The following is a 19303-nucleotide window of genomic DNA, read 5'->3' as shown; positions in this document are numbered from 1 at the left end:
GATGCAGCGTCAGCAATAAAGTTCATGAAAAGCATTGTTTTTCGGTTTGGAGTACCTCATAGCATCGTCACGGACAATGGCAGTAACTTCACATCCAAGGAATTCAAGGCATACTGCGCAGAAGTAGGCATCAAATTGCACTTCGCGTCAGTTGGGCACCCGCAAACAAACGGTCAAGTCGAGAAAGCCAATGGTATCATCTGCAATGGTATCAAGAAGCGCCTGCTGGGACCGCTGGAAATGGCTCGACATACTTGGCCAGAAGAGTTGCCAAGTGTTTTGTGGAGTATTCGAACAACGCCAAATACAGCGACACAGGAAACTCCGTTCTTTCTGGTCCATGGAGATGAGGCAGTACTACCGATAGAAATAGAGCATGACTCCCCAAGAGTCACAGAATATGATGAAGGAACTTCCAGAAGAGCATTAGAGGACGATGTCGATGCACTCGATGAACCTCGAGATGAAGTACTATCACGGGTCACCAACTACCAGCAAGACTTGAAAAACTACCACAGTCGACGACTGCGGCCAAGGTCTTTTCAGGTCGGAGATTTAGTCCTACGGCTCAATCAACAGAGTACTGAAAAACTCGAGTCACCATGGCTTGGCCCTTACATCGTCATAGAAGTAATCGAAGGAGGAGCATACAGGATCAAGGACAAGAAGACGGGGGTTCCTAAGAAAAACCCCTGGAACGTGGCGCAACTCAGGCGGTTCTACGCTTAGAGTCGAAATATAGTCCTCCTTTGTAAAAATACAATGTACTGAAACGCCCGCGAGTTTTCAGACGCACTCTTTTCCTTTTCAGGGCACCGAGTGGGGCTGGAAAGGTTTTTAATGAGGCGGGCTCGCGGTGCTGCAATATAGGAAAAGATATTGGTGATATACATCTTTTTTCATCGACAGGCTCGGGGGCTCATAACCCAAGACATCAAAATATATATACTATCGCAAAATAGTAAATTCATCGAGGCGCAAAAATAGTTCAAGCTCTGGCCAAAGGCCCGGTGGCTTCGCAATATAGATTACACTTCACAATATAGACAACTTCATTATCGCAAAAAAATTCGACAAAAAATATAGACATGATTTTTTGCAATATAGTACAACTCAGTTAATGCCTAATATACTATCTATGGATAGGCCTTTGTTATTTGCAGCAGTTGTCGTATGTTCAGCGTAGCTCCCTTTGACAAAGAATTCAGAGTCCATCCGAAGAAGTTCATCCATCATTTCTTCGGCAACAGGAGTTACAATATCATTGATTTTGTCGATGTTCTTTTTTCGTTTCGACTGCTTGGCCAAGCACTTGGAGACAATCTTCGTCAGGTCCAATTTTCAGTAGCAGATCTGTATCATAATCATGGCGAATCTTGCTCCAGCAGATAATTGAGCTCGCACAAAGTTATGGATACGAGGGGCATCCCAAAAAATTTCAATCAGACCAAGAAGAGTGTCGGGTGTCTCGTTCCGAGGAAACATTGTCTTGTAAACAAGAGACAAGGTTTTGGTGCAGAAATCAAGGAATTCACGAACCTGACAGGCGCGGTCTTGAAACCTGACAATCTGTCAGGTACGTTCTGGAGTGGCCCAGAACAAAGAACCATGGTCAAGGGAGAGGTTAACCAGAAGGTTTGTCCTTGCATCTACCCTTTGGTCTTCAGCAGCAGCGTCGAGAAAGGAACCTATTTGGCGACAGCACAAGAATTTCAAAAAAGGAAACAGCGGGAAAACAGAAGTTTTGGTTTGCAAAAGCATACCTGACATGTCCAAGCTGGCTTCATTCATCAACTCAAGCATAAAATTTTCTCGAGTGGTCGCTTTTGCAGCTTAAGAAACGGCGGCTTCCTTGGCAGCTACGGCTTCTTCAGCTTGTTGTAGTGCAACTTTCTCCTTTTCGGATGCCTTACGAAATTGCTCCATCATCACAAGTGTTTGCTTCTTCGCATACTGAAGCTGCTGACGAAGTTCTTCCAAGTCTTGCGCTGAACCCTTACTCGAGGAATCTTCACCAGGCTCATCATTAACAGGCGTTTTCTTCGAGCGGGAGGAAGCAGGAAAAATATTGGAAGGATGCGGAGTTGGAGTATAGTTCTCAAATGTCAACTGAAACAAAAGGTTTGACATCAATCATCAAGCAAAATAGAATTCCATTGATTTTCAGAATATTTACAAGACATTACAATGGAGGTCGCCCTAACAAACTAGTGGGGTAAGTGTCACCAAAGCTACTTTGGCGACAACATCAAAAGGGAAAAAGAAAAAATAAAGACAGGGCGGTCTACTTGACCTCCGGCTTGGATGCGCTTGGAGCAGGAGTTGGTTTGACACCAAGGAAGGAGAGGATCGGTTTTGAGGGAGGCTTGGCAGCTCTAATTAGAGATTGCCACTTCTTCGTCTCCATCTCCTTTATGTCGCCAACTTTAGCCCAGTCGACGTTTTGCTGGCTATCAGCAATTAGAGCGATGGTGACCTCAACGCCAATCTTCAGGCCCTCTTGGCGAAGTTTGAGCCCAAGATCTTCCGGCACATTGAAGCTTTTGGCAAGAGCAGTAAAAGTGTTGGGCTCCTCTTTCTTCGGGAAGAAGTAGGGGAAAAGCTTCGATAGACCTGCCTCAGCGTCAGCAAGGCCTTCGCGTGCTTCATCCCCATGGATTTCAAGAAGGGTAAGCGCGTCGAGAAGCTCGTCGCCTTCAGGACCATCCACTTCGTATTCTTGATGAGTTCTCCCTGAAAACAAGCAAAGGGTAGCTCGTCAATAAGAATGCTCGAAAAAACGTGAAGTAACCCGAAGAAATGCGCAAGGATTCGAGCACTTACTAACAAAATGTCGACTCTGCGACTGCAAGCGACTGAGGATCTTTTCTTCTCGAGCAGCTTGCTCAGTCACTTTGTCGCTCAAAGCAGTCTCTGCGTCATGAAGTCTCTTCCGAAGATCTTCGACAGCAGCAGCATCCGCCTTGGCCTTCTTAGCATCTGCTTCAGCCTTCTTACGAGCCTTTTCACTTTGCTCCAGTTTTTGAGCAAGTGCATCAGCACGTTTGTTGGCTTCCGCAAGATTTTCTGCCAAAATAGTCAAAAACAGTCAAAATCGCGACAAGAAAGGAGTGAGAAGTCATTTGCCAGAAGGAGCAGCAAAATATTACCTTCAGCTTTGTTAGCATGATCACGGTACCCGACGAATTGGGTACTGAAGCGGATGAATTCCTTAATCAAAGGCTGATAACGAAAGATAGAGAAAGACAGCGTCAATACAGTAAAAATCTTGACAGCACACAGCAGAAAAAAGAAGCAAACAACAAAAAGTCGATAGCATCGGAAATTACTTTGCACAAAAAAGGAGAAGGGACTTACATCATCCTGAAGAGGAGTCGTGGAGTCACCCAGTTGTAAGGCAGGCTCCGTGATTGATTCAACCCTTGCCCTTTTTGGCGAAGGGGCACGGGGGCTTGCAGGAGGAGTTGGTTGCTCCGTGTTTTGCTGAGGAGGCGAAGATTCGTCTTCATCAGCTTGCGCTTCAGAAACAACTAAAGTACGCGACGTACTCATTCGAGCAGTCGCGTCAATAGGTTGCGCTTCTTCCTCGTCACCACTGCAGTAAATTGGCGACAATATAAGAAGCAAGATAGACAAAAAACATCGAGAGCAAAACAACAAGAAACGATAGAGAACTTACGTGCTGACGAGGGCATCATCATATGGATTGAAAGCCGCCTTCCTATCTGAAGGACCAGCTTCTTCAGCTTTGGAGGTGCCGGAATCTTCGACTTCATCCCTTTTCCTCTTGTTCCTTGGAGAAACAGCGGAAGGAAGGGAGTGTATCGAGGAAGTGGCCTCAGACTCAGCTTCTTTTTCAGAGGAAGCCGCGGATTTGTGAGAACCCGCGACTTCACTCTCAGGGCGTGAGGTACCTTGGTTGTCATCATCGACAACGGTACAATCTTCAACTTCTCCGCCCTCAGGAAGAGGAGGAAGAGAAGCAAGAACGGGGTGGTTCTGAGAAAAAGAAAGAGTGTCGATAAAAAAGGAAGTTATGCAAAAAGCTAGCAAGATAGTAGTCCACAAATAATAAAACTCGACAAGACAATATAGCGACTAAGAGGAAAAATTACCTCGGGAAGGGGATTGGCGCCACTATATGGCGTAATGCGGCAAGAAGATGGAATGGTATCCTTCTTGCTGAGCGATGAGATTCTTCGGATAAGCTTCTCAAAATCCTTCAGAGGAAGGTCTTTTGAGAGCCTGTCGACGTCTTTTTCACCAGCATACATCCAGAGGGGATTTTTGCGAGCCTGGAGGGGCTGCACTCTAATCCTAAGGAAATACGCGGTGATCTCAATACCCGACAGTTCCTTGCCGCGGGTGTTTTGTAGCTCATGGATGCGAGTCATCAGCGCTTCTGTCGCCAACTTCTCAGCTTTGGTAGCTTCAGCATGCCAGGAAAGGCGGCGAAGGATTTTGGCTTCTCCGTCAAAAGGGGCGATGTTTTCCTCCACTGGATTGGAGCTTTCTTCATGTACATACAGCCACCTCTTCCGCCAACCTTGGACGGAGTCGGGGAATTTGACGTTGAAATATTCGACGTCAGAACGAACATAGATAACAACGCTGCCAATATTGTAGGCGATGTTGTGGGAGCCGTTACGGCGGAGACAGAAGATACGCTTCCACAGAGCCCAATTAGGTTGGACCCCGAGGAAGCACTCACACAATGTGATAAAAATCGACACGTGGAGGATGGAATTAGGTGTCAACTGATGCAGTTGAAGCCCATAGACAAACAGGAGGCCCCGAAGAAACTCGTGGATTGGGGGAGAAAGACCTCGGATGAGGTGGTCAACGAAACTGACCCGATACTCGATTGGAGGCGTTGGATAGCTCTCCTCCTTGGGGAAGCGGAGCGAGTTCTCCTTCTTGCTGAACCCCAGCTTCTTCAGCAAGTTGATGTCTTGGGCAGAGATCTTGGATCTTTCCCACTCAGCACTCCCCAGATCCGCTGTCGTCATCTTCGATTCCGGAGTGCTATGCCTAGTCAAACGGATGCGAGGAGGCATCAATGAGTATGGCGGCGAAAGGTGTGCGTATGGTTGAGCGCTTAAAGAAAGGGGAATAATGGAGGATTTTGTAGAGGAGAAGCAGAGGTGCGGCGCGAGCGAAAGGGCTGAAGGAGGAAGACGATGCCTTTGTATAGAGGTGCGGTGAATCGACGCGCCGTTGGATTGGAGAGATTGAGGGACAGATGGTGTACACGTGGACAAGGGGTAAAAAGTAATTTCATTCAGATGAGAAAGAACATGAGCTATAGTACGTGCGCCAGGAAAAGTGGAGGACGTGTGTCCCCCACTTGCACGACGTGTCAACTTGATGGGTAATTTGGGCCCGCAAGGCAGAGAAAGAGCAGTTTTCACGTTTTCCCGGTACAGCGGTCGTGGCTATCGTCAGCAGTGATGTCACTTTGACAAGAGAAAAGTTCGGCTAAGTAGCTTCATAAAAACGTCGATAGCAGAAGATTGTGGATTATCTTGAGAGCCTTTGATCAAATACAAGTTTTTGATCAAATGTTCGCGCGCCCGAGAGATTTGAAAACTTCGAGAGAGAAGAAAAATATAGCAACATAAGGCGTGGAGCCTACACCCAAGCACAAGTCCTTGGCTGTAGCCTCGGGGGCTACTCCCATCGGGAACGCTGTTCGCGTGACCGATGAAATTATAAAGAAAAGAAAGAAAGAAAGAAAGAAAGAAAGAAAGAAGAAGAAAAAGTGAGCATATTTCAAGTTATAAAAATAACTCTACATATACTCCCATCGGGAGAGCAATTTAAGTCATCCGTTGACTCAACAAAATTTGCTATTCCAACAGCCGAAAAAGCACTCGACATAGGCATCCCCAATGGGCCTGCCGAAGATGGTACCCGGGGTTTACTGAAGGCCCACGACCCGAAGGATAAGAAGAATCGGAAGCCCAAGTTGCTAGTTAAGGAAAGCTAGAGTTGTATTAGGAGAGAACACTTGTAATATTGCGGGATGAGTTGGAAACCCTCCCGGACTCTGTAACTTGTGTATCACGAATCCCTCGGCTCCACCTCCTATATAAAGCGGAGCCGAGGGACAAAGAAAGCATCGATTCATTGTCTCACAAACCCTAGTTTCATATCGTCGAGTACTTTTCGGCTGAAACCTTCGAGATCTACTTGCCCTCTACTTCTAACTAAAATCCTAGTCTACAACCCGTAGGCATTGACAAGTTAAACCCTTGTCAAGCATGGCCAAGGGGTTTCTAACCTACGAGTGCATCTCCTTCTGCCAGAATTATCTAAGCACCAAGGACGACGAGGATCATGTTGGTCTACCCCCTAGGACGCACCTCGGCAGGCTCGCTGGAGTCGGTCACCGCGAGGGCTACCGCTTAGTCCATGTCGGCATTGCCAATCGACGCGATGATTTTGACAGGGCTCACTGGGTCGTGCTACAACACTTAAAACTGATCGAACCTTTTGTGCAAGAGCAGAAAAGCATGATCGAGCAGAATTACATCGATATGGGCCGGCCGAGGAAGATGGGAGACGTAACCAAAGAGCACAACTCCAGCTTCACGCGTTGGTTCAAGCAAACTCAACTGGTTCAAGCACAGAGAAAAAGCCCTTCTACCGAAGATGAAAAACTCATATACACCTCATCACAAGGCCCCGGGCATAACGTAAGGACCTATCAGGGGTACGACATCAACGGTTACAGATTCTACACCGAGGAAAAGGACAGAAATAGTGAAAGCAAAACTCAGGAGTAACTATGCTGTCATACGCCGATGACGAGACTAATGTCAAGGAAAGATTTTTTGGAAGGATTGAGGAGATATGGGAGCTCAATTACTGTGGAGAGACGGTGCCAATGTTTTGTGTGAGATGGGCAAAGAAGGTCGAAAAAGAAGGCCGACATTTTACAACCATGGTTATACCCGATGCAAAATCGAAGAACGCATCTGCGAAAAATGAGCCATAGGTACTCGGTAGCCAAGTTGACCAATGCTTCTTCATCACCGATCCGTCGAGGCCTAGCCGTATTGTCGTGAGGAGGGGCAAGAGGAGCATCATAGGAATGCAAGGAGACGCCAACGAGGAAGACTTGGACAAGAACGGTGACCCGAAGATCGAGGAGGAATTCGACAGGCACTTCGACATGCCTACTACTAGTAAAGTAAGAAGGAAGACCTCCCTACCCTCTAAAGGTTGTCCGTCCATGCGAAGAAATCTCAAGGTGGCCGGCATAAAGTATTCAACCGCCAACAACTGAAAGGGCAAGAATATTGCAAAGAGACGCTAGAGCTCGAAGCCGGGACGAAGAATATCTTTTTTTTGGTCTATCACATGAGTGTGAGTGTGTGTTAGACAAGTACATGCATGTGTGTGTGAGAGAAACAAGAACGTACATTTTTGTATGAGACAAGTAATTTATAATACTCTACTAATTACTAAATAATGTTGTGTTATTTATTGAAATGTAACTAAAATATAAAAAAAAGGAAGAAAAATTGTGTGGCAGCCAGGGTTCGAACCTGGCTACTAATGGGCTAACATTGGCCTTAACAACTGGGCTAGTGCTAAGTATCTGTCGGTACACAGCAGTAAACCATTTTGTTTTGCTAAGTGTCTTAATTCTGTGGTGCACCATCCTGTAGATCCCTTAATTCTGTGGCGCATCTACAGGATGGTGCGCCACAGAATTAAGACACTTGGTGAAATAATCGACTCGAACCATTCTTCCCCATGTGTGTGAGTGTGTTAGACAAGTACATGCATGTGTGTGTGAGAGACAAGAACATGTTTGCATGAGACAAGTAATTTATAATTATCTACAAATTCCTAAATAATGTTGTGTTATTTATTCAAATGTAACTATAATATGAAAAAAGGAAGAAAAATTGTGTGGAAGCCAGGGTTCGAACCTGGCTACTAATGGGCTAAAATTGGCCTTTATTAACCGCTGGGCTAGTGCTAAGTATCTGTCAGGACACAGCAGTAACCCAATTTGTTTTGCTAAGTGTCTTAATTCTGTGGCGCACCATCCTTTAGGTGCGCCACAGAATCCCTTAATTCTGTGGCGCATCTACAAGATGGTGCGCCACAGAATTAAGACACTTGGTGAAATATCGACTCGAACCTTTCTTCCCCACTCACAATAGCAGTACTTCTTCCCCAACAAGCCCTAGCGTGCAACCGCCACCACCGAGCGCAACTGCCACCGTCGAGCGCAGCCACCTAGCTCTGCGGCCACCGAGGAGGAGGAGGACCGCCACATACCCCGCCGCCGAGCAGAGGAGGAGCCGAGCCCGAGCCGCCGCCACAGATCCAGGAGGAGGAGGAGGAGGACGTGCATCCCGAGCCGCCACCGCAGAGGAGGAGGAGGAGGAGGACAACGCCATCACTGCCACCGCCGCCATTCGGTGAGAGGCCCTCTCCCCCTCCCCACTCCCTTGTCCCCCTCCCCACTGTTGTCGTTCTCTTATATCAAATGCTAGATCAGATAGAGTTGTAGATTCCGTAACTGTGTGCAGGATTCATGGTTTGTCCTCTTAGATGAAATACAAGATCATACAGAGACATAGATTTGTGCATAAAATTTACTGTAACTCTGTATAGATTAATGGTCAAGCAAAATGGAGGACTGTTCAGCCAACATGTCTATTGACTATTGCAATGCTCTTTCTCCCTCAAACTTTGCTGAAAGTTTCTACTCTTTAGCTGTACTGTCTTTCTAGTGATGAAATAGCAATTAGGATCAACATCAGGTCAATGCACATTTTGTGAACATATATTCATGTGCACCCATCATTGGGTTTGTAATTAGACTTGCGCACTTCAAACAGATCTAAAAAAGCATGGTACTAGAAGATGTTAATTTGGGCACACAAACAAACATATTGTGTACTGTTAAAAGATTGAAAAGATAGAAGATCAATCGATGCAGATTTGTGAAGCTTGACCTATGTGTGTGCTTCATAGTGCAACCGATCACTTGTTAAATTCGTTCCAAGCTTTAACAGGTTCAGCAGAGGCTTATTAGTTCTGTAGTGTTGGTAATGGCAGTTGGCCGAACATGTATATTTAGATGTTCTATTCAGATACACTTTATATTCATACTTTCAACAGAGAAACGCAGCAGTTTGAATAACAAAATCCATCATGTATGTATCATGTTGAACTGTTATTTGTTCCGTTCTAGAAGCATTTTTATGGGACAAACTGGTGACCTCATAGCTGATGTTACAAATGCTCTTGGAGACTCTACTACTCCTTTCTGACTGGCTCATTCTTAGTGAACCAACCACACTGTTGACATCATAATTGAATGGAATCTGCTCAAGGGAAACTAAACCAAATAGAAGTAGTTGATTTCCCTGCCTGAGATAAGCATATCACTACTCTCTTTTTTACTGACTAAAATTTGATTAGCTATTGGTTTCAAGATAAGAATGCTACTAGTTCATGAAATGCTACTGTTTGAATTCATTTATGAAATGATCATGCTCATGCTCATGCTCATTATCTTGTATATGCTTGTTTATACAGTATATATGAAGTGAATATGCTAGATAGAAAATATGACGCTCCATTTGATAGAAGCAGATATTGCATTTATTTGTGCTGATATGAAGCAGATAGAAAATGTTCTCTATTAATGGAAATGAATAAGGTTCTCTGGTTTGAAGTGCTAGCTTTCATAATGTTTTTAATGTACTCTGGTTTTTGTAGTGCTCCAGGTTGTAGTGCTCCAGGTTGTAGTGCTTTAGGATTTTTGTAGTGCTCCAGGTTGTAGTGCTCCAGGTTGTGGTGAAATAGATGCTCCAGGTTGTGGTGAAATAGATGCTCCAGGTTGTGCTCCAGGTTGTAGTGCTCCAGGTTGTGCTCCTTGCAAAATATGCTGAAATAGATGCTCCAGGTTTATGTTGGCTTTTGTTTGATGTATTGTAGATGGGCAACTTTGTATGGTGGATATATGGTGGATATGTTGGATATATGGTGTATATGGTGGATATTTTTGCAGGGATTTCATTGAGTTGCCCATTTCTCCCGAAGCGTTGATTAACTTCCGTTTCGGTTGAGAAATGGGCACTCCTACGTAGAAAAATTAGCAAAGGTCATGCCGAATTTTTTGGTTGACTTTTGTACTAACTTTTTGCCTCTTTTTAATGAAGTGCAAATAAACATGTCGGGCAGCACTTTGATACGTCTCCAACGTATCGATAATTTCTTATGTTCCATGCCACTTTATTGATGATACCTACATGTTTTATGCATACTTTATGTCATATTTATGCATTTTTCAGCACTAACCTATTAACGAGATGCTGAAGAGCCAGTTGCTGTTTTCTGCTGTTTTTGGTTTCAGAAATCCTAGTAAGGAAATATTCTCGGAATTGGACGAAATCAACGGCCAGGATCTTATTTTTCCACGAAGCTTCCAGAAGTCCGGAGAGGAAACGAAGTGGGGCGACGAGGCGGCGACACACCAGGGCGGCGCGGCCCACCACCTGGCCGCGCGGCCCTGTTGTGTGGGCCCCTCGCGTCGCCCCTAAACCTACCTCCTCCGCGTATTTAAGACTTCGTCGATAATAACTCCAGTACCGAGAGCCACGATACGGAAAACCTTCCAGAGACGCCGCCGCCGCCAATCCCATCTCGGGGGATTCAGGAGATCGCCTCCGGCACCCTACCGGAGAGGGGAATCATCTCCCGGAGGACTCTTCACCGCCATGGTCGCCTCCGGAGTGATGAGTGAGTAGTTCACCCCTGGACTATGGGTCCATAGCAGTAGCTAGATGGTTGTCTTCTCCTAATTGTGCTATCATTGTTGGATCTTGTGAGCTGCCTAACATGATCAAGATCATCTATCTGTAATGCTATATGTTGTGTTTGTTGGGATCCGATGAATAAGTGAATGCTATGTTATGTTGATTATCAATATCATCTATGTGTTGTTTATGATCTTGCATGCTCTCCGTTGCTAGTAGAGGCTCTGGCCAAGTTGATACTTGTAACTCCAAGAGGGAGTATTTATGCTCGATAGTGGGTTCATATCTCCATTAAATCTGGGGGAGTGACAGAAACCTCTAAGGTTGTGGATGTGCTGTTGCCACTAGGGATAAAACATCAATGCTATGTCTAAGGATATATTCGTTGATTACATTACGCACCATACTTAATGCAATTGTCTGTTGTTTGCAACTTAATACTGGAAGGGGTTCGGATGATAACCTGAAGGTGGACTTTTTAGGCATAGATGCATGCTGGATAGCGGTCTATGTACTTTGTCGCAATGCCCAATTAAATCTCACAATACTCATCATACCATGTATGTGCATGGTCATGCCCTCTTTATTTGTCAATTGCCCAACTGTAATTTGTTCACCCAACATGCTTATTCTTATGGGAGAGATGCCTCTAGTGAACATTGGACCCCGGTCCATTCTTAACATCGAATACAATCTACTGCAATACTCGTTCTACTGTTTTCTGCAAACAATCACCATCCACACTATACATCTAATACTTTGTTACAGCAAGCCGGTGAGATTGACAACCTCACTATCACGTTGCAGCAAAGTACTTTTGTTGTGTTGTGCAGGTTCCACGTTGGCGCCGGAATCCCTGGTGTTGCGCCGCACTACACTCCGCCGCCATCAACCTTCAACGTGCTTCTTGACTCCTACTGGTTCGATAAACCTTGGTTTCTTACTGAGGGAAACTTACTGCTGTACGCATCACACCTTCCACTTGGGGTTCCCAACGGTCGCGTGCTGTACGCGTGTCAAGCTAAATTTCTGGCGCCGTTGCCGGGGACGTGAAGGAAAACTACACCACAGAGGTTTCTAACTCCCACGTCAACTGCGCGCCAGCAAATAAATTTCTGGCGCCGTTGCCGGGGAGATCAAGACACGCTGCAAGGGGAGTCTCCACTTCCAATCTCTATACTTTGTTTTTTGTCTTGCTTTACTTTTATTTACTACTTTGTTTGCTGCACTAAAACAAAACACAAAAAATTAGTTGCTAGTTTTACTTTACTTGCTATCTTGTTTGCTATATTAAAAACACAAAAAAATTAGTTACTTGCATTTACCTTACTTATTTCATCATGTTTTCTCCTAATTTTACTTTAAAAGATATACCGGTAGGACAAGGGTCTATAATTGGAAGAGATAATATAGAAGATTTTTTCACCCATGTTAGTATGCATGAAGATCTTGAAGATATACCCCTGGCAAAAACTGTCCCTACCTATGAAGATTTCTCTGTCTGTTTGGTACGCATGATGGAAACTAGATTTATTAGTCTCAACCCCATGATACAACACATGTTTCTTACACTTTCTGATATGGAGAGGGGAGAAAAGAGAGATTTTGTTTTAAAAGTCCTTGTGCGAGAATTTGAGGATATAGCCAAAGAAGCTAGAAAAGTTTTTATTAAGCATAAGAGGCTTGGTATGTTCACCGATTTTAAAAGAACACTTGAAAAGATGGATATCGATAGAATTAAGTACACTAATAATGTTAATGATGGTGGGGAGATTAAAGCACCAGTACCTTGTAAGCTCCTAGGAATGCATGAAGCTCTAGATGATAATTATGCTTGGTTTGTTCCTGAAAATTTGTTTGATGAGAGTAGCAAGCCCAAGACTAATGAAAAGGGAGCCTCTGAAAACTTATGTATACAAAATACAATGCATGGTTTAGAAAACTCCAAACCCTGCTGTAGATGCATCATCTCTTGATAATACTTGATACACACTTTCTGCGCCTTGCTGAAAGGCGTTAAAGAAAAGCGCTTGTGGGAGACAACCCATGATTTTACTACTGCACTTTTGTTTTATATTTGAGTCTTGGAAGTTGTTACTACTGTAGCAACCTCTCCTTATATTAGTTTTGTTTAATTTTTGTGCCAAGTAAAGTCTTTGATAGTAAGGTTCATACTAGATTTGGATTACTGCGCAGAAACAGATTTCTTGCTGTCACGAATGTGGGCCTAATTCTCTGTAGGTTAACTCACAAAATTATGCCAATTTACGTGAGTGATCCACAGATATGTACGCAACTTTCATTCAATTTGAGCATTTTCATTTGAGCAAGTCTGGTGCCTCTTAGAAATTCGTCTTTACGGACTGTTCTGTTTTGACAGATTCTGCCTTTTATTTCGCATTGCCAGATTTGCTATGCTTGATGGATTTTTCTATTCCATTAACTTTCAGTAGCTTTGTGCAATGTCCAGAAGTGTTAAGAATGATTATGTCACCTCTGAACATGTGAATTTTGATTGTGCACTAACCCTCTAATGAGTTGTTTTGAGTTTGTTGTGGAGGAAGTTTTCAAGGATCAAGAGAGGGAGATGATACAATATGATCAAGGAGAGTGAAAGCTCTAAGCTTGGGGATGCCCCGGTGGTTCACCCCTGCATATTTCAAGAAGACTCAAGCGTCTAAGCTTGGGGATGCCCAAGGCATCCCCTTCTTCATCGACAACATTATCAGGTTCCTCTAGTGAAACTATATTTTTATTCCATCACATATTATGCACTTTGCTTGGAGCGTCTGTTTGTTTTTGTTTTTGTTTTGTTTGAATAAAATGGATCCTAGCATTCATTGTGTGGGAGAGAGACACGCTCCGCTGTGGCATATGGACAAATATGTCCTTAGGCTTTACCCATAGTGTTCATGGCGAAGGTTGAATCTGCTTCGTTAAATTATTATATGGTTGGAAACAGGAAATGCTACATGTAGTAATTGGTAGAATGTCTTGAATAATTTGATACTTGGAAATTTTTGTGCTCATGTTTAAGCTCTTGCATCATATACTTTGCACCTATTAATGAAGAAATACATAGAGCTTGCTAAAATTTGGTTTGCATAATTGGTCTCTCTAAGGTCTAGATAATTTCTAGTAAGGGTCGAACAACAAGGATGACGGTATGGAGTCTTATAATGCTTACAATATGTCTTTTATGTGAGTTTTGTTGTACCTCTTCATACTTGTGTTTGTTTCAAATAACATTGCTAGTCTAAACCTTGTATCGAGAGGGAATACTTCTCATGCATCCAAAATCCTTGAGCCAAACACTATGCCATTTGTGTCCACCATACCTACCTACTACATGGTATTTCTCCGCCATTCCAAAGTAAATTGCTTGAGTGCTACCTTTGAATTTCTATCCTCTATCTTTGAAATATATAGCTCATGGGACAAATAGCCTAAAAACTATTGTGGTATTGAATATGTACTTATGCATTTTATTTCTTATAAGTTGCTTGTTGAGCGATAACCATGTTCCTGGGGACGCCATCAACTACTCTTTGTTGAATATCATGTGAGTTGCTATGCATGTCCGTCTTGTCTGAAGTAAGGGCGATTTACCATGATTTGAATGGTTTGAGCATGCATATTGTTAGAGAAGAACATTGGGCCGCTAACTAAAGCCATGATCCATGGTGGAAGTTTCAGTTTTGGACAAATATCCTCAATCTCATATGAGAAAATTAATTGTTGTTGAATGTTTAAGCATAAAAGAGGAGTTCATTATCTGTTGTCTATGTTGTCCCGGTATGGATGTCTAATTTGAGAATAATCAAAAGCGAGAAATCCAATGCGAGCTTTCTCCTTAGACCTTTGTACAGGCGGCATAGAGGTACCCCTTTGTGACACTTGGTTAAAACATATGTATTGCGGTGATAATCCAGGTAATCCGAGCTCATTAGGACAAGGTGCGGGCACTATTAGTATACTATGCATGAGGCTTGCAACTTGTAGGATATAATTTACATGATGCATATGCTTTATTACTACCGTTGACAAAATTGTTTCTTGTTTTCAAAACCAAAGCTCTAGCACAAATATAGCAATCGATGCTTCCCTCTGCGAAGGGCCTTTCTTTTACTTTTATGTTGAGTCAGTTCACCTATTTCTCTCTATCTCAAGAAGCAAACACTTGTGTGAACTGTGCATTGATCCCTACATACTTGCATATTGCACTTATTATATTACTTTATGTTGACAATATCCACGAGATATACATGTTACAAGTATAAAGCAACCGCTGAAACTTAATCTTCCTTTGTGTTGCTTCAATGCCTTTACTTTGAAATTATTGCTTTATGAGTTAACTCTTATGCAAGACTTATTGATGCTTGTCTTGAATGTACTATTCATGAAAATTCTTTGCTATATGATTCAGTTGTTTACTCATTATATTTACCATTGTCTTGGATCGCTGCATTCATTACATGTGCTTACAATAGTATGATCAAGATTATGATGGCATGTCACTTCAGAAATTATCTTTGTTATCGTTTACCTACTCGGGACGAGCAGGAACTAAGCTTGGGGATGCTGATACGTCTCCAACGTATCGATAATTTATTATGTTCCATGCCACTTTATTGATGATACCTACATGTTTTATGCATACTTTATGTCATATTTATGCATTTTCCGGCACTAACCTATTAACAAGATGCCGAAGAGCCAGTTTCTGTTTTCTGCTGTTTTTGGTTTCAGAAATCCTAGTAAGAAAATATTCTCGGAATTGGACGAAATCAATGGCCAGGATCTTATTTTTCCACGAAGCTTCCAGAAGTCCGGAGAGGAAACGAAGTGGGGCGACGAGGCGGCGACACGCCAGGGCGGCGCGGCCCACCACCTGGCCGCGCGGCCCTGTTGTGTGGGCCCCTCGCGTCGCCCCTAAACCTACCTCCTCCGCCTATTTAAGCCTTCGTCGATAATAACTCCAGTACCGAGAGCCACGATACGGAAAACCTTCCAGAGACGCCGCCGCCGCCAATCCCATCTCGGGGGATTCAGGAGATCGCCTCTGGCACCCTGCCGGAGAGGGGAATCATCTCCCGGAGGACTCTTCACCGCCATGGTCGCCTCCGGAGTGATGAGTGAGTAGTTCACCCCTGGACTATGGGTCCATAGCAGTAGCTAGATGGTCGTCTTCTCCTAATTGTGCTATCATTGTTGGATCTTGTGAGCTGCCTAACATGATCAAGATCATCTATCTGTAATGCTATATGTTGTGTTTGTTGGGATCCGATCAATAAGTGAATGCTATGTTATGTTGATTATCAATATCATCTATGTGTTGTTTATGATCTTGCATGCTCTCCGTTGCTAGTAGAGGCTCTAGCCAAGTTGATACTTGTAACTCCAAGAGGGAGTATTTATGCTCGATAGTGGGTTCATGTCTCCATTAAATCTGGGGGAGTGACAGAAACCTCTAAGGTTGTGGATGTGATGTTGCCACTAGGGATAAAACATCAATGCTATGTCTAAGGATATATTCGTTGATTACATTACGCACCATACTTAATGCAATTGTCTGTTGTTTGCAACTTAATATTGGAAGGGGTTCGGATGATAACCTGAAGGTGAACTTTTTAGGCATAGATGCATGCTGGATAGCGGTCTATGTACTTTGTCGCAATGCCCAATTAAATCTCACAATACTCATCATAACATGTATGTGCATGGTCATGCCCTCTTTATTTGTCAATTGCCCAACTGTAATTTGTTCACCCAACATGCTTATTCTTATGGGAGAGACGCCTCTAGTGAAATGTGGACCCCGGTCCATTCTTAACATCGAATACAATCTACTGCAATACTCGTTCTACTGTTTTCTGCAAACAATCATCATCCACACTATACATCTAATCCTTTGTTACAGCAAGCCGGTGAGATTGTTGACAACCTCACTGTCACGTTGGGGCAAAGTACTTTGGTTGTGTTGTGCAGGTTCCACGTTGGCGCCGGAATCCCCGGTGTTGCGCTGCACTACACTCCGCCGCCATCAACCTTCAACGTGCTTCTTGACTCCTACTGGTTCGATAAACCTTGGTTTCTTACTGAGGGAAACTTACTGGTGTACGCATCACACCTTCCACTTGGGGTTCCCAACGGTCGCGTGCTGTACGCGTGTCACACTTCTAAGCCCAGGAGCCAGGACGAAGAAGCGAGAGAGGCCAACAAGGACTTCTGGGTGGGCTACGAGCAGCCCCGGAAGGCCGCTGCCGAGTCGACCGGCGATGAGGAAGAGGGCCGGGACGCCGCCTCCGAGGGAGAGGGCCGGGGGGCCGCCGACGACACCTTCGAGGGCCGGGACGCCGCCTCCGAGGGAGAGGGCCGGGGGCCGCCGCCGGCACCAGCGACGAGGACGATACCTGGGACGATGCCGCCGAGACCGGTGAAGAGAACGCGGCCAACCGCACGGAAGGTGATAGCGGCGGCAACCCTCAGGAGGGTAAGAAGAAGAGGACGGCGAGGAGGACAAGGAGGGATCGGAGGCCGCAAGTGCTCGCCAACGTCACCGATGTTGTCACTGTAGTCTCCGAAAGTGGCCTACCGATCGAGCCTTCGTGGGTTGCCAAAGAGTACGACATGCAACTAGGGTGCATCGTCCGTGAAACCGTGCCGATCCTAACTCAGGACCTCAGAAGCAAGGAGAACGCGGCTGTCGCCCAATCCTTCCTCCAGAAGCTTCACCAACGATACACGTTCCCGGAGCCGTTCAATAAGAAGGTGGACTCTTTAGCTCTCACGAAGATGAGCACCGCCTTGAGCAGCTGGAAGAACCGGCTGAAGAACAAGATCAAGGCCGGTGAAAGCTAGGAGAGGATAAGTAGCAAAGACCCGTCGCTCTCCTTAGAAGACTTTAATGCATTCAAGTCTTACTTAGAGACTGACACTGTTAAAAATGGACCGCCTGGGGGAAGAGAATGCGGGATTTGAACTTAGGGACCCACCATTGCGGAAGCGGCGGTTACCGAGGAAAACAGCCCACTTGGGACAAGGAGGATGCCGAGATGGTACGTCTGGGGAAAGAAAACCCCTGGCACAAAATCGAGGATGTACAGGTGTAATATCCCAGGTTTAGAGGCTATAAAATGAGAGAACACCAAAGTGTGCATTGCACTCATGCATAGAAAATCCGGGGAATTTTCGCGCTTTCAAATAAAACTTACCACAGTAACTGAAGTTTCACTTGACTTGCTGGAAGGGAAGTAGATCATCAAGTCAAGCGCTATAAACTTCACTGTGATCTTTACTAAAACCTTATTTTGGGTAGACATGATTTGATCTATGGATTAGATCAAATCGAATTAGATTTACAACAACACATTCTTTAAGAATCAAACCCTAACTTATTAACACTTAGCAACTACCTTTGTGTGTAATTTAATTCACTTATAAATAAGGTAAACCACAGGGTCTAAAGTGCATAAAAGCCACACATTCTTATTTAAATCATAACTTATTAAATACATGGAATATCATAAAACTAAATCCGTTTACATTACGAATTATAGTTCAAACTATTTGAATAAAATTAACTATGAGTATTTTGAAACTCATATGATCATGCCTTGGTGAAATCAAATCCAACTATTCAAATTTGAGGAATAACCCTCAACTTTGACCTTTTGACCAATATTATAATCTAAATCAAATCAAATATGATATAGTGACTCATCCACAATAATAAAACCATCCACAAGATATTTAGTAGCAAATGCCACTTGGCTATCCAAAAATAAATCATATGAGAGGATAATGATCTTGCCACATAGGATGAAAATATCTACATGACTTGCATTCCAAGCTTTGCCACCTCATGCTCAAAGGATTGCTATGGATGAGGGCATGACAACCAAGCACCTTACTCATCAAACCAACACAAGAGTCACCACCTATGTGTCATGACACTAGAGCTTGCCCAAGTCTATAAATAGAGCCACACCCTTCATCCATTTGATCATCAAGTACCATCATACATGGGGACAAACACCTAGAGCCACTCCATGTTAATTAGCTAGAATCAAGATGAAGAAGCTAGGAGGTGGAGGCATACCACAAGATGCAGGTTTATCAGATTTCCTGAAGAACAAGCTACATAAGATTGCAAGGTAGAATTCCTAGGCAAACCATATATTTAGAGGATCATATCATCAAATCTTGAGTAGGACCTTAGGCTATTCCAAGACATTGAGAAGTAAGAGAAATTATAATACTAACCATAGCCATGTTCATACAAAAATATTAGAGAAGTACTAATCCTAGATGTTCAAGTCAATATTTAATCTTGGAGGTGAGAACCCTATTTCAATCACAATACCTTAGCAAACCAATTCCATGATCATCACAACTTGGTATTAATTATAAACCCTAAGAATCTAGGATGAGTGTGATGAGAGGAATATTAAAGAGGGATTAGTGAGGAATGAGTAGATCTTGTCTAATGCATGATTATACCTTGTAGATAT

The sequence above is a fragment of the Lolium perenne genome, chromosome 6 (genome assembly GCF_019359855.2).
Source record: "Lolium perenne isolate Kyuss_39 chromosome 6, Kyuss_2.0, whole genome shotgun sequence".
NCBI classification, from domain to species: Eukaryota; Viridiplantae; Streptophyta; class Magnoliopsida; order Poales; family Poaceae; genus Lolium; species Lolium perenne.
The sequence above is the reverse complement of the archived record's forward strand: the minus strand, read 5'-3'. Positions refer to the sequence as shown.